The sequence below is a fragment of the Phascolarctos cinereus genome, unplaced genomic scaffold, assembly GCF_003287225.1.
Source record: "Phascolarctos cinereus isolate Bilbo 61053 unplaced genomic scaffold, phaCin_HiC Scaffold_4;HRSCAF=312, whole genome shotgun sequence".
NCBI lineage: Eukaryota > Metazoa > Chordata > Mammalia > Diprotodontia > Phascolarctidae > Phascolarctos > Phascolarctos cinereus.
This window is the reverse complement of record NW_027555847.1, coordinates 696,540,382-696,555,191: the sequence shown is the minus strand read 5'-3', so window position 1 is coordinate 696,555,191 and position 14,810 is coordinate 696,540,382. Positions and strand designations below refer to the sequence as shown.

Sequence of the window (14,810 nt, the reverse complement as noted above, 5' to 3'; positions counted from 1 at the left end):
GGAGAGAGAGGAGAGGAGAGGAGAGGAGAGGAGAGGAGAGAGAGGAGAGGAGAGGAGAGGAGAGGAGAGGAGAGGAGAGGAGAGGAGAGGAGAGGAAGAGGAGAGGAGAGGAGAGGAGAGGAGAGGAGAGGAGAGAAGAGAAGAGAAGAGAAAGAAAGAGAGAGAAGAGAAGAGAAAGAGAAGAGAAGAGAAGAGAAGAGAAGAGAAGAGAGAGAGAGAAGAGAAGAGAAAGAGAGAGAAGAAAGAGAGAGAGAGAAGAAAAGAAGAGAGAGAAGAAAGAGAGGAGAAAGAGAGAGAGAAGAGAGGAGAAAAAGAGAGAGAGAGAAGACAGAGAGGAAAGGAGAAAGAGAGAGAGAGAAGAGAAGAGAAGAGAAGAGAAGAGAAGAGAAGAGAAGAGAAGAGAAGAGAAGAGAAGAGAAGAGAAGAAGAGAAGAGAAGAGAAAGAGAGGAGAAGGAGAGAGAGAGAGAGAGAGAGAGAGAGAGAGAGAGAGGAGAGAGAGAGAGAGAGAGAGAGTTGTTGTTTGTGCTTTGTTCTCGAAGAGGACCCTGGCATCAGGAAGGTGATTGATTCCATGACATGCAAGTGAATTGCATTTCAGTGAGGCAGGGCTGTGCAAGGTCACCAGCTTCACTTTCTTCCCTGGAGCCATCTGGGTCCAGTGGCCAGATATAAATCAGGGTGACTAGAGATGGCCCCCTCCCAGCTAGGCTCAGTCCCAGTGGATCATGTGGTTGCAGGCAGATCCAAGCCAGGACAGAGGTAGCAAGCTCAGCCCTTATCCATCCAGTGCTTCACACTTGCTCAAATTCCCGACAAAGTCTAAATAGATAGAGACAGACTGACAGACAGACAGATGGATGCATGGATGGATGGATGGATAGACAGATAGATAGATAGTTGGAACATTTATAAGCATTCACTATGTGCCAGGCACTGTACTGAGTGCTAGTAATACAAATTAAGCAAAAAAAAAAGTCTTTTTCCTCAAGAAAATTACCATTCTTTCTCTAAATTATTTTTTTCCATTAATGAAAACCCCCGTTCTCTCTCCTGCTCTCTCTGTTCCCATTGAAAAAGAAAGAAAAACAACTTGTAACGGATGCCCAGGCAAACCAAACAAATTCCCCCATCGCCCATGCGTGTTCAGTCTGCACTTTGAGTCCATCACGGCTTTGTCAGGAAGGGGGCAGCATGCTCCATCATGACAGGCTTCTGGTCAAATATGCTGATTAGAGTTCTTAAGTCTTTCAGAATCATTTGTGCAACAGCAGTACCCTGGTCCCCATGGCCTGAAGGCCAGGTTGGATACATTCTCCAGTCCTCTTAAGGGAGGTTTGGGGGTTTCTAGTCTCCACCTTTGGCTCAAGCCCCCACTGATTGTATTCCTCCAATTTTAGGGGTTCCTGTACCCCAGTGCTATTTAACCATTTAACAATCAGAGAAGATTTTACATGGGAATTTTTACTTCAAAGGTATATAGTAAGAACACCCTCACATACACACTTAGAGAGTGGCATAAACCCACTTTACATTATCTCAGTGTCTGCAGAGGGAAGGAGTATTAAGTTGTGAACTCAGTTCCTATACAGCATGGTGTACCAAGTTCCAACTCCAGAGCTCCCCTGGATTTGCATCCTGGCCACTCTGGCTTCTGTGCTAGGCTTGGCGGCAACATTCAACTAGGAATCCCAGTTCCATGGCCCTCGTGGCTCAAGCTGTGGTCCAAGGACTTCACCATCTGTATACAGAACAGAAAAAAGACAAAAGAAACACGATCAAAACCCCGAAGTTGAACCCGGTTCTTAGAGCTATAGGGTCCAAAGGGAAAGAGGTCTTCTCACCCCTGCCCCCCAACTTAGTTCTCATTTCCTGATCTGTGGGTAAATATGACCTTTATCCCCTAGATGTTGCCATTGTGGGGTTGGGGAGGAAAGAGAGACAGAGACAGAGACAGTGAGAGACAGGAACAGAGATACAGAGAGACAGAGACAGAGAGTATTCCTATCTGATGGACACAGACTGTTCTGGAAAGCAGCCAGTGGAATGAGGCTATTCCCACCCAAAACAGTCTATCTTCTCCCAGAAGGAAGCCCCTGCTATCTCTCACATGGGTGTCTCCAGCTTAGGTGATCTGAGCATGTGCAAAGCCAACACTTTTTTTTTTAAACAATATACTCATTTTTACAATATTGATCATAATGTTTAAATTGTTCTGGTTCTGCTAATTTAACCCTGCATCAGTTCATGAAAGTCTACATGTCTTCCCAGGTCTTTCTGAAACTATCTCTTCCATAATTTCTTATGGCATAATAGCATGCTAAGTATGTATATGTGATACATATCACATGGTATTCAAATACCATAACTTAATCAGCTATTGGTGATTCCCCTCAGTTTCTAGTTCTTTGCCTCTGTAAAAAGAGCTGTTATACATATTTTGGTACATATGGCCCATTTTCCTCTTCCTTTGCTCTTTGGGGTGTAGACCTGGAAGCGTATCACTAGATTAAAGGGCATATGCATAGTACCTGGCCTTCAGGTAGTGGAGACCAGAGAACTCGGTTCCAAGACTAATTCTAAAAGACCTAAGAATTCTAATCAAGATCACATTTTTTTTCTATTTAGTATTTTTTTCTTGTTTATTTGTTTTATTTTGTTTTGTTTTGTTTTTTCTTCTTCTACTTCCCTCCCTCAGAAAATATTAGTTTGGAATGGTGAGATGTTAGTTACACCTCTGCTTTCCTCCCTGTGTAAATTTTTTTTAAGTTTTTTTTATTAATTTATTTTGATTTATCAACTGTCCCTTCCATAAGCTTTTGAGCTTTAAATTTTTCTCTCCCTCTACCCCACCTCTCTCCCCAAGATGGCACACAATCTGACATAAGCTATACACATACGTTCCTATTAAACATATTTTCACATTAGTGATGTTGTAAGGAAGAATCAGAACTAATAGAAGGAACCACCAGAAAGAGGAAACAAAACACAACAGAAGAAAAAAAAGGGGGGGCAAATAGTGTGCTCCAATCTGTATTCAAACTCTATAGTTCTTTATTTGCATGTGGATAGCATTTTCCATCAGGAGACCTTTGGAGATATCTTAGATCCCTGCATTGCTGAGAAGGGCTAAGTCTATGTATATTAGTCATCGCACAATGTGGCTGTTACTGTGTATGGTATTCTCCTGGTTCTCCTCACTTCACTCGGCATTAGACTACACAAGTCTTTCCAGGTTTTTCTGAAGTCCACCTGCTCATCACTTCTTATAGCACAATAGTATTCCATTACATTCATTTACCACAACTTGTTCAGCCATTCCCCAACTGATGGGCATCCATTCAATTTCCAATTTTTGCCACCACAAAAAGAGCTGCTATAAATATGTTTGTACATGTAGGTCCTTTTCCCATTTGTATGATCTCTTTGGAATACAGCCCTAGAAGTGTTATTTCTAGGTGAAAGGGTATGCACATTTTTGTACCCCTTTGGGCATAGTTCCAAATTGCTTTCCAGAATGGTTGGATCATTTCACAACTCCACCAACAATGCATTAGTGTTCCAATTTTCCCACATCTTCTCCAACATTTATCATTTTCCTGTTTTGTCATGTTGGCCAATCTGATAGGTGTGATGTGGTATCTCAGAGTTGTTTTGATTTGCATTTCTCTAATCAATAGTGATTTAGAGCATTTTTTCATATGACTATAGATGGCTTTAATTTCTTCATCTGAAAACTGCCTAGTCATATCCTTTGACCATTTATCAATTGGAGAATGACTTGTATTGTTATAAATTTGACTTAATTCTCTATATATTTTTGAAATGAGGCCGTTATCAGAGACACTGATTGTAAAAATTCTTTCCCAATTTTCTACTTTAGTATTTTATTTTCCCCCACTTATATGTAAAAACAATTTTTAACATTCATTTTTAAAACTTTGAGTTCCAAATTCTCTCTCTTCCTCCCTCCCCAGCCCCCCTCATTGAGAATGCAAAAATTTGATATAGGTTATACATGTGTATTCATGCAAAACATTTCCATAATAATCATGTTGTAAAAGAAAACATATGCCAAAAAAAAAACCCTTCAAGAAAAAAAAAGAAAGTAAAAAAGTATGTTTCAATCAGCATGCAGAGACACCATCAGTTCTTTCCCTGGGGATGGATAGCATTTTTCATTAGAAGTCCTTCAGAGTTGTCTTGGATCACTGCATTGCTGAGAAGAGCTAAGTCGTTCAGAGCTGATCATCTTACAATAATGCTGTTACTTTGTACATAATACATTTCACTTTGCATCAGCTCATGTAAGTCTAGTTTTTTCTGAGAGCATCCTGCTCATCATTTTCCATAGCATAAAAGTATTCCATCACAATCACATACCATAACTTGCTCAGCCATTCCCTAATTGATGAGGATCCCCTCAATTTCCAATTCTTTGCCAGAAGAAAAGAGCTGCTATAAATATTTTTGTATATATAGGTCCTTTTCCTTCTTGTTTTTTAATTTCTTTTGGGATACAGACCTAGTAGTGGTATTTCTAGGTCAAAAGGTATGCATGGTTTTATAGCCCTTTGGGCATCATAGTTCCAACTTGCTCTACAGAATAGTTGAATCAGTTGACAATTCCACCAACAATGCATCAATGCCCCAATTTTTCCCCACACCCCTCTACCATTTGTCATTTTCCTTTTCTGTCCTATTAACCAATCTAATAGGTATGAGATAGTACCTCAAAATTGTTTTAATTTGCATTTCTCCAATCAATAGTGAGTTAGAACATTTTTTCATATGGCTATAGATAGCTTTGGTTACTTCATCTGAAAATTTCATATATTTTGATCATTTATCAATTGGAGAACGGCTCTGACTTTTATAAATTTGACTCAGTTCTCTATATGTTTGAGAAATGAGGTCTTTATCAGAAAAATGTGCTTCCAAATTTTTTTCACAGTTACTAATGCTGTGTTCCCCCCCATCCTATTCCCCAACCATGTTTATTCTATTTTCTCTCTCCTTTTACCCTGTCCTTCCTCAAAAGGTTTTGCTTCTGACTACCTCCTCCCCCAATCTGCCCTCCCTTCTATCACCTCCCCCCCATCCCTTTCCCCTCCTACTTTCTTGTAGGGTAAGATAGATTTTTATACTCAATTGAGTGTGTATATTAATCCCTCTTTGAACCAATTCTGATGAAAGTAAGGTTCACTCATTCCACCTCCTCCCTCTTCCCCTCTACTCTAAGAGCTTTTTCTTGCCTCTTTTATGTGAGATAATTTAGTCCATGCTACCTCTCCATTTCCCTTTCTCCCAGTACATTCCTCTCTCATCCCTTAATTTTACTTTTTTAAAAAAAGATATCATGCCTTCATAATCAACTCCATCTATATACACTCCTATCTGCCCTAATAATAAGAAAGTTTTTATGAGTTACAAGTATCATCTTTCCATGCAGGAATGTAAACAGTTTAACCTTATTAAGTCCCTTATGATTTCCCTTTTCCATTTGCCTTTTTATGCTTCTCTTGACTTTTATATTTGAAAATCAAATTTTCTATTCAGCTCTAGTCTTTTCATCAAGAATGCTTGAAAGACCTCTATTTTATTGAATGTCCATTTTCCCCCTGAAGGATTATACTCAAGTTTTGCTGGGTAGGTTATTCTTGGTTGTAATCTTAGCTCTTTTGTCCTCTGAAATATCATATTCCAAGCGCTCTGATCCTTTAATGTAAAAGCTGCTAAATCTTGTGTTATCCTGACTGTGGCTCCATGATACTTGAATTGTTTCCTTATGACTACTTGCAATATTTTCTCCTTGACCTGGGGGCTCTGGAATTTGGCTATAATATTCCTGGGAGATTTTGTTTTGGGATCTCTTTCAGAAGTGCTAGTTGATTCTTTCAATTTCTATTTTACCCTCTGGTTCTAGAATATCGGGGCAGTTTTCCTTGATAATTTCTTGAAAAATGATGTCTTGGCTCTTTTTTGACCATGGCTTTCAGGTAGTCCACTAATTTAAAATGATTTCTCTTGGATCTGTTTTCCAGGTCAGTTGTTTTTCCAGTGAGAAATTTCACATTGTCTTCTACTTTTTTTTCATTCTTTTGGTTTTGTTTTATTGTTTCTTGATTTCTCACAAAGTCATTAGCTTCCATTTGCTCAATTCTAATTTTTAAGGATTATTTTCTTGGGGCAGCTAGGTGGCACAGTGAATAGAGCACCGGCCCTGGATTCAGGAGGACCTGAGTTCAAATCCGGCCTCAGACACATAACACTTACTAGCTGTGTGACCTTGGGCATGTCACTTAACCCCACTGCCTAGCAAAAAACCAAAAAACAAAAAAAAAAAGGAATTATTTTCTTCAGTGAGCTTTTGGACCTCCTTTGCCATCTGGCCAATTCTACTTTTTTTTTTATACACGTCAGTGATCATTTTATTGACCTTTTAATAGAAAACAGGACTTTATTTGCCAGGAAGGATGATGCCATTGTACTTCTGCTGGAACCAGAGCATGGCTTCCTCTTTGCCACTTCTGTGTTTGGCCCCAATGCAGCCTGTCCTATGCTTCTTGTCTGCAATGCTGAACCCGGGCCTGCCCAGCACCACATAGAAGTCCAAGCCGTAGATACCAATGCTTGGGTCGTATTTAATCCCCAGATCAATATGCTCTTGGATCCTGAAGCCAAAGTGGCCCATGTCTGAGAAGTTATTTTTCCTTCACTCACATTCTCATACCTTCAGCCCCTTCTCCAGAATCTCTTCAGCTTTGGCCCCACAGACTGTACAGTGAACAACGATCTTCTCGTTCCTCCTGATTCCAAAAGATCTGACAGTATAGCGAGCTTTGGAGAACCCTGGGGTTTGGCCTGTGAGCTGCTCCAACACTTTGGCAGCCCGGGTCAGTCTGTCCCCACTTTCCCCAACACAGATGTTGAGGCATAGCTTACAGATGTGCAGTTCCCGCATGGGGTTTTCCTTTTCACCCTGATCTTGTGCCATGGTGGAGAACCGGAAGAGCGCCAATTCTAGTTTTTAAGGCGCTTTTTTCTTCACTGAATTTTTGTGCTTCTTTTTCCATTTGGCCAATTCTTCTTTTTAAGGCATTCTTCTCCTCATTGGCCTTTTGATTTTTTTGCTTTTGCCATTTGGCCCAATTTGTTTTTAAGGTGGTATTTTCTTTAGTATTTTTCTGTGTCTCCTTTATCAAGCAGTTGATCTGTTTTTCACAATTTTCTTGCAACACTCTCATTTCTCTTCCCAATTTTTCCTCTACCTCTCTTGATTTTCAAAATCCTTTTTGAGCTCTTTCATGGCCTGAGACCAAGTCATATTTTTCTTGGAGGCTTTGGATGTAGGAGCTTTGACTCTGTTATCTTCTTTTGAGTGAGTGTTTTGATCTTCCTTGTCACCATAGTAACTTTCTATGGCCAGAATTTTTTCTGTTGTTTGCTCATATTCCCAACCTATTGCTTGACTTCTAATTCTTTGTTAAAGTAGGGCTCTGCTTTCAGGGTGGAGGGCACACTGTCCCAAGCTTCAGGGGTTTTGTGCAGCTGTTTTCAGAGATACTGAACCTGTAAGTTTTCAGTTCTTCCAAGGTGGTATGATCTAAGGAGAGGTGTTTACTAGTCTCCCAGCCTGTGCTCTGGTCTGTGAGTGACCGCAAGCCCTCTTTTCTACTCTGGAACTGTGACAAGGCTTCCCGCTCCATCGTGGCTGCAAGCTCTGGTGTGCTAGTACTCCTCCTTGTCCTGGGACTGCCACCCAAGACTGTGACCCGGATCTGAGTATGGGCAAAGCAACAGAGTCCTGCCTCAGTGCCAGTAAATAGACCCCTGTAATCTGTTTCTGACCAATGTTTCAACCCCCTTACCATCTGTGGGCTGAGAGCTCCAGAAGCAGCTGCTGTCACTGGTGATTCAGTGGCTCTCAAGGCCTGCCCTTGGTTTGCTGAGGCCAGGGCTGTGTTGCTGTGGTCTGTGCTGGACTGTGCTTCACTCTCTCCCAGGTGTGACAGACTTTTCCTGCTGACCTTCTAAGCTGTCTAGGGCTGAAAAATTGTTTCACTCCATCTTTTTGTGGGTTCTGCTGCTCTAGAATTTGTTCAAAGTCATTATTTAAAGGTATTTTGAAGGGTTTGGGGGAGAGCTCAGGAGAGTCTCTGCCTTTACTCCACCATCTTGGCTCTGCCCTTTCAGCATCACATTTTAATGGAACTCAATGTTCTGGTGGGGAGATATTTCAAATACAAAATCAAAGGATGTCAGTGATGTCTGAGGGAAATACCTCGTTACCTTGGTTCCATACTGAAAATTCTACCAAGGATGATGTAACCAACATGACTACAGACTTAGACGTTTTGGATAAGTCTAATTGACTCCCTAGCAAAAAACAGATGCAGTCAATTCTTCTATCTTGCCTTGTGTCTCATTCCATTTAAGACCAATGTGATCATTCTCAAACTCTTGGAAAGAATATTTTTAAAAGATGCCAAGAAATGGCTACATCTTCCCCCAAAGTACCAGTATTGAGTCTTTGTATCTCTCCCATAAAATATGGGTGGGGGGGACAGATGAATGTGCTTGATGACACAGCAGGCATCAGTCAGGTGGCTTGCAGGATGATGCATCTGGCACCAACCAATCTGTATCAACCGTCACCATTCTCTAATTCATATGGTGAGGAACAGAATCAAACATGACTCTCAGTCAGAAGACCTTGCCATTTATTTAAATGGCTTCAGGGAGGAAGAATTTGGAAATGAGGGCACAGTTGGTCCTGGCTAACCACTGTCAGCTGAAATTTCAATTCAATGGAAAGCAAATAATGGTACCATGTTCCTCTGGCTGAATTGTAGTCTGTTGGCCCTAAAAAAGAGTGGAGAACCTGAAACAAGTGCTGAGATAGCATTTTAAACAGCAGCTAGTCTGCAAAACCAATAAGGGTTCATTGTTGTTTGTCTTTCATTCTCAAGGAGGACCATGACAGCAGGAAGGTGATGTCATGACTTGCAAGTGAATTGGATTTAAGTGAGGGAGGGCTGGGCAAAGTCACCAGCTTCACTCTCTCCTTGGGAGCAATCTGGGTCCAGTGGCAACATATAGATCGGGATGATTGGAGATGGCCCTGGATGTAGTGGGAGACCTTGGTCTTTTTAAGCTAAGGTCTTTAATAGGTCTCAGTTTGACTGAGGCAACACCCATTCAGTGATTAAGACTAGGTAAGAAATGAGGTAGAGAATGGTCTCTTTTATCTAATGAAAAACCGAAATCAATCTGGGAGGGGAAGGCCCTGGATTTCTGGCTAAAATAGAAACAATTGCTATTTACACTCACTCTGAGCCATCAAAGCCCGGAACAATGACCAAGTGAGGCTTGGGCTGGGACCTTTTCTCGGTCAATCAATGAGAGCCAAGGTGACTTGGGTTTAAGGCGTGGTCCTTAAAAAAAAGTCTAGCCCATAAACCTAAGATACCTTGTGAAGTTATAATGATCAAAATTTATATTTTGATGTATGATTCCCTATGTGGACAGAGGGAGAGGGAGATTAGGGAGGGAAAGGAGGGAAGGAGGATGGGAGGGAAGGAAGGCCAAAAGATTACTTTTACTATGCTACTGTTATTATGTAAAACTTTTTCTTTTTTTTCCTCTCCTCCCACTCACCCTAGAGATGGCCACCATTATACACAAATAAGTATATATGTGTATATATATATATATATATATATATATACACACACACACATAAAATTATTCTATACATATTTCTATTTATCAGTTCTTTGTCTGAATGCAGATAGTGTCTTTCTTCATATGTCCTTTATAGTTAATTTAAATATTTATAACAGTCAAGATGACTTATTCACTGAAAGTAACTTTATTAGATATTTAAAAGGAATAGCAAGTTGTACATAACAGATTTGCAGTTTCATGTTCATTCATCTTTGTTAATATACTATGTTATAAAAATGCTTGTTTTCTTCCATAAATTAAAAATAAAATAAAATGTGAAAAAGTATATTCTGTTACCTCAATGGCTATGGCCTCATTTTTTTTTAATGAGGGTGGGATTCTTTACTCAATTCACATTCATTCAGGAAGCCAGACTGGATGGCATCCCGTCGAATGGGGCCAGGAGATTTGGCTCTGGAAATAAGTTCTGTCCTTGATGTGAGGCACGGAATGAAATGTACCAAATAAAGTCCTCCATGGAGTAGGGCTATTACTTAATGGCAGGATGTTATTCCAAGTAGATTAGTTAAAAGTCATCAAGATGCTGGGAAAACAACAACTGATTTTCAAGTAAATTGAACAGTTTCAGCTTTTACAGCGGATTTAGTTAGTAATCTTGGACAAGAAGAACTATATGCCCTTTGAAAATAGTCTACCTTCTACTAGCTGTGTGACCCTGGGACAGTCACTTAACCCTGACTGCCTCCAAAAAAAAAAAAAAAGAAAAAGAAAAGACTCTACCTTTTAAACTTCCAGAGATGACAAAATTGAGAAATGCCAAATACTTGGTCAGCACCTAGCCCAGGGAAATACTGAAACACACTGTTAGTGGGGGGACTTAGGAGGACGGGATCCAGCTAACATACTGCACTATACTAAATTAAAGAGAGTTCCAAGATAGGCTAGCCTGATATCAAGAAGTTGAAGTTGGACTCCATCCAACGATCAGGGACGTGAGGAATACATTGAGGAGTAACTGTGTTTCTTTATTAACTTAATGTACATACAATGTTCTCTGATTTTCCTTGTGGAATTATTTTATGATTGAAATGTACATATGTAACGTTTATCTCTTTCGATTTTATAGTACATGTTTACTATTACCAGGTATTTGACTGGTTAATTCTGTAAAATATAATCAAAATCCCTCTAAGCCAGTTCACTTGAACATTAGTTGAATAGAGTAACTTTTGGGCATGGTTCCAAATCACCGGACCAGTTCACAGCTCTACCAACAGTGCATTGACGCTCCTGTTTTTCCACAGTCCCTCCAGCATTTGTCATTTTCCTTTTTTGTCAATTTCACCAGTCTCTTGGGTGTGAGGTGGTTCCTCAGAATTGTTTTCATTTGCATTCTTCTAATTATTAGAAGCATTTTTATGTCTATTAACAGCATGGATTTCTTCCTCCTAAAGGAACTAAGGGAATTCTAATGGTGGGGGGGGACAATATGTAAAAGAGACTTGGAAAGGGGTAAGAGAAGAGGGCGCCCACTCAGGGGCAAGGCTGCTGGTGAAGAGGTGGAGGAGTCCGGAGGGTTCAGGAGAGAAGGCTCTAGTGCTCCACAGTCCCTTTGCCCAACATCAGTTCTGATTTCTATGTCTGAGTTTTTGTTCTTATGCAAACAGGCCAAGCAAGGTCACAGTACTTGCCAATAGCAGAACTTGGCTTCCATTGTGATGGTTAACACCCTTTCCACCTGCAAAGACTGGGAAAGGCAGGGTAGACAGATGAAATTCTCAGCGCCCATACCCCATCCCACCCCAGGGGTCTCTGAGGGCAAGAACTGTAGGCAGCAGCCACAGAGGCTGGGTGGCCATCTGACCTCTACCTGAAGGCCTACAGGGAGAGGGAACACCCCACCCCCCTGTGGCAGACAGCCCATCTTTTTCACTTTTGAATAGTCCACAGGAAGGGTTTGCCTTCTGGGTCTAAGCAGAACAGGGCTGATCCTAGGCTGGCATTCAAGGGACAGAACAATTTAATTAGTGAGCTGATAATGAAAGCTTTATTGGACTTGTCTATTAGAAGAGCTGAAAGGGAAGCCCATGTGGCTTCATGGCAGACACAAAGCTGTGGGAGGCAGGAACCACGATGAAATACTACTAAGGGAAGCTCAATGAAAGACCTTCCCTGAGGCCAGGACAGATACCTTCAAACTAGTGCTGCCCACTCATGTCTCTCATACTGGGAACGGGAACACCTCCAAAAGTAAGACTGGAGGGGCAGCTAGGTGGCGCAGTGGATAGAGCACCGGCCCTGAAGTCAGGAGGACCTGAGTTCAAATCTGGCCTCAGACCAAACACTTGACACACTTACTAGCTGTGTGACCCTGGGCAAGTCACTTAACCCCAATTGCCTAAAAGCAAAAAACAAAAACCAAAAAAACCCCCCAAAAAACAAAAGTAAGACTGGGAAAAGCAGGGAAAGGAAAGGCTATGTCCAGAGATGCTGCCATGATGGTTTTCAGGTCATGGCAGGCCAGGATCAGCTTGGGAGTTCATAGAGGAGTGTAGGTGTGTGTGGGGGAGGGCGGTCATGGCCATTTGCTCCCCTGGGGGGGGTCAGGATCATAATACATCTTGGATTAGAGCTACTTGGGTGCTTAGGGGTGGTGGTACAGCTAAGAGACTCCACAGAGTGTTAGACCTGGGAGTCAAGGAGACCTGAATTCAAATCTTACTTCACACACTTACTATCTGTGTGATCTTGGGTAGTCACTTAACTCTTGCTTCTCTCAGTTCCCTCATCTGAAAATGAGTTAAATAAGAGACCCTACCACCTAGGATTGTAGTGAGGACCAAACAAGATAACATATAATGTGTCTTGCAAATCTTAAAGTGATAAATGCTAGTTTTGTCTTCCCCTAACTCTTCTCCAAGTAAAAATCATGTCTTCTGAATTCTGGGTTTCCTCTGTGTGTGTGTGGGGGGAGTGAGATGTAAGAAAACAAACATTTATATAGCACCTACTATGTGCTAAGCACTTTACAAACATTATCTCACTTAACCCTCACAACAACCCTACGACATGATTGCTTAGCTCTGTAGCTTACACATAGTAGGCACTTAATGCATTCTGTTGAATTGTATTGAAGGATCTTGAGGCCTGACTAAGCTCCAAGTTATCAGAAGGACTACTACCTCTCTTAGACCACGTGACACCAAGATTGTGAAGCCTTCACTAGCGGTCCATTAGAACCCCCAGATCATTTTCACAGTAAGCACTGTTTATCCTTGCCTCCCCCATTATAACTTGTGACCTTGATTTTTTTTTCTCTATCCAAATGTAGGACTTTCAATTTACCAGTGTAATTTCATGTTATTAGATTCAGCTCAACATTCTGGCTCTCATCCTCATTTTGGTTCTTCATTCTGTCATCCAACATTAGTTGTCTTTACATCCTGGTGCCATCTGCAGATTTGATAAGCATACCAGTTATGCCTTGGGTCAAGTAATTGACTAAAACACACACACACACACACACACACACACACACACACACACACATTAAAAAGCACATGGTCCAGGACTAATCCCTGGGGCACTCTGCTGGGTGACATTATTTCACATTGACATTGACTTAATCAATCAATCAATAAACATTTATTGTACATTGTGCCAGCACTGTGGTAGGTGCTGGGAATACAAAGACAAAAAGGCACATAGTCCCTGACCACAAGGAGCTTCCATTCTAGTGGGGGATATAAAGATTATACTTTAACTCTTCTATCATCAAACCCAAATCTCTCCATTTTGTGAACAAGGACAGGGTGAAAGACTTTGTTAAATGCTTTGTTAAAATAGTCCCCTTATTAAAAAAGCAAAACAGGGTTAAATTCAAATGACTTATAATTTTTTGGGAGGAGGTGAGGCAACTGGGGTTAAGTGACTTGCCCAGGGTCACACAGCTAGTGTCTAGTGTCTAAGGTCACATTTGCACTCAGGTCCTCCTGACTCCGAGGCCGGTACTATATCCATGGCGCCACCTAGCTGCCCTTCAAATGACTTATTCTTGATGATGTCCTGGCTGTTTGTGATTATGTTTTTTTCCTATATTTGCCAACCATCCTTCTAATGATACATTCTAGGATAGTTCCACGTGTAATAATGATGGACAGCTAACATTTATAGATAGCTACAAAGTTTCCCAAGCCCTTTCTATTACCTCATTTGGTCCTTACAACAAACCTGTGAGGTGGGTGCAATTATTATCCCCATTTTACAAAGGAAGTAAATGAGGCTGAGAGATATTAAGTAACTTGCTCAGGATAGCACGATTCTCATCTAAGGTTGGATCTGAACTCGGGTCTTCCCGGCTCCAAGTCCTCACTCTACACACCGCACCAACTAGTAGCGGCTGAGACAGTCCACGTTGTTTTTGACTCCCCAGTACAGGACCGGACACTCACTAGGGGATGGATAATTGAACTGAAGCCGAAATCGTCATCTTTCTCTGTATTTTCTGCCCATCCATCAAAGTCGGGCACAGTCAACCAGAACAGAGGTTACTATGTTTCAAGCACAGTCCTAAGTGCTAAGAACGCAAAGAAAGGCAAAAGACAGTCCCTGCCTTCGAGAAGTTTACAATCTAAAGGGGGAGAGAACACATAACGATGTACAAACAAACTGTAGGCAGAATAAATTGGGAAATAACCAATAGAGGGAAGGCATTATCATTAAGGAGGATCGGGAAAGGTTTCTTCTAGAAATAGGATTTTAGCTGGGATTTGAATCACAGATTCAAAGTGACCTTAGCGCTCATTCGGTTTACCCCATTATACAGATGAGGAAGTTGAAGACCATCCGGAAAGTCAAGAGACTTGCCCAAGGTCCGCATAGGTAGTGTGTGATTGAGGCAGAATTTGAACCCAGGTCCCTTGACTACAGAGCCAGGGCTCTTTTCTATTGCCCTACCTGCCTCCCCACTGCTGGAGCTCAGCTAGGATGATCCGGTCTCAGGCTGGAAGGCCCGGCTTGACTCCGACGCTCTCTCCCTCCCTCCCAACACCCAGAGCCTGGGGGCTCGGGCCGCGGTAGCCCCGACCCCGCCCACCACCGACGTCAACGAGGATCTCCGCTA

General features: G+C 41.6%; 1 long non-coding RNA gene and 1 pseudogene across 1 annotated transcript; both read right to left on the bottom strand.

Moving 5' to 3' along the window:
• Positions 1–1,444: 1,444 nt before the first annotated feature.
• LOC110196772 (uncharacterized) lies at positions 1,445–14,780 on the bottom strand. Its single transcript, XR_002321311.1, has 2 exons — positions 14,645–14,780; positions 1,445–1,739 (listed from the first exon to the last, which is right to left on the bottom strand). It is a non-coding gene; the product is annotated as an uncharacterized LOC110196772 (long non-coding RNA).
• LOC110196843 (large ribosomal subunit protein uL5 pseudogene) lies at positions 6,422–6,995 on the bottom strand (annotated as a pseudogene).
• Positions 14,781–14,810: the final 30 nt, after the last annotated feature.